Source organism: Mesitornis unicolor, unplaced genomic scaffold, assembly GCF_000695765.1.
Source record: "Mesitornis unicolor isolate BGI_N332 unplaced genomic scaffold, ASM69576v1 scaffold2366, whole genome shotgun sequence".
Classification (NCBI taxonomy): domain Eukaryota; kingdom Metazoa; phylum Chordata; class Aves; order Mesitornithiformes; family Mesitornithidae; genus Mesitornis; species Mesitornis unicolor.
Window position 1 is genome coordinate 12,966 of NW_010190075.1, and position 1,860 is coordinate 14,825.

The window sequence follows — 1,860 nt, forward strand, 5'->3', positions numbered from 1 at the left end:
GTCGTGAGACAAAATTGAAAAATACTGACTTACTGACATTCAGGATGTATTGTTTGGCTAGACTAGGAGTTACACTCACCCAAGTTGGGTACATTTGAAACATTTAGTAGGAATAATGTTGGACTCGATGATCTTAAAGGTATTTTCCACCTTAAATGATTCTATGATTCTAAGTTGAGATATTCACTTCATAACAGAACAGGCAGTTAAGGTGGTCTGAAAAAATACCTTTAGAAAATTGAGATTCATAAGCTTTCATGATATGCTAATAGTACTGAAGAGAAATGAGGTTCATCCTTGAAGGTGGTTTTCTCCCATGTTTAGTGTGTGTCTTGTTTGGTTTTTTTCTCCTCAAGAAAAGGGTTGTTTAATTTTCTCCAGTTTTGATGAGGCTTTTAAAGTGTGTTTCTTAATATAGTAAGAATACTTGATGCTGAGTTATTTTTTTTTCTGTAAGAATACAAAACGAATTCAGAAGTTGTCCAGTTTGATTCTACCTTTTATATAAAAAGGGAAAGGGTGGGTACATTCCTGACTTACTCATACGGGTCTAATATCTGAAACTGAGTACTCTTTGCATTTGTTGAGGTTTACAAAGAGATAAAACTTCTGCGGTTACTGAAATAATTTATTATTTCTTCATTATTAATTGTCTTTTTGTTATGGTTTCTTAGAATTTAATAGAGTAATTATCCTACATTAATTTTTCATTTGTGGATTTCTGCTGTTAATCAGGGTAAGCTTATTCTTTAGCAGTAAGTACCTGTTACATCCATTGAGTATTGAAAACTAAATGCTTTTCAAAACTGAGCTGGTTTATACTTGATACTGTAGAAATATGTTTTCACATTGAATTTAAATGTCATGAAAACCATTGCAAGCTTTTGTTCATATTTGACATGATTAAAGATTCTAATGATGATAATGCTGTTGACAGAAACATTTGAGTTTTATCAGATTCTCAGTCTGTTAAATGTGTTTTATGAATGACATTTCATTTTAATTAGTGATGTACGGTATGTGAAGCCAAAGGCTTTCCATAAGCTTTTTACAGTTAAGAAGGTGTTTTTATCAAACTAACTTGTGATGACACAAGTTGTTGGTAAGACCTGCATGTTGTTGATATTGATGTGGACATTATATAGTCTGTCTCCATAAAGCTGATGTTATTGATTTGACTTATAGAGTAGCTACTCCTGTTTTATGCTAAGGTTTATGCTGGACTAAATGGGCAATAGTTACTGGGCTGTTCTTTTTGAAATCAGCACTGGTCCAGCCTTCCTAAGGATGCTTCCAGTATTGGGATAACAATGCATATGGACTAGCTATCAAACTTTCCTCATCTAAACTTAGGAACAAATAAAATGCAATTTTTTTTCCTCTTAATGTTAAAGAAATGATCCATTGTATCTGTATTTCACAGAATGAGGCATAGGAGAATTTTATGTTTCTGCTTTTAGCCAAAACCTGAAGGCATCTGAGAGCTGGTTTCATTTAGAGTCTTTCTAGACTGGCATGATGTTGAGCATACATTAAATTGTGCATACTGATTTAATGATCAGAAAAGCTCATCATACTCTAGCTCCATCTTCCCTGCCTGCTCTGCCAGGAAGCAATGAGAGATGTAGTACAGCTGGCTGTTCTGGCTTTGAGCCATGTAGGGATTTGCCTACATAACAGGAATCCCCAGCTTTTCCTCAGAAAGCAAGCTTTCCAGGGCAGAAGTGCTAAAATAAAAGGCAGGATCTGATTAAACCATAAACTTTGACCACCTTTTTCTCCAACATGAGAAATTTCTACACTCATGCTATACTCATCTCCATACTCATACTAAGTGCCAGAGAAGTATTTTGTAGGGAA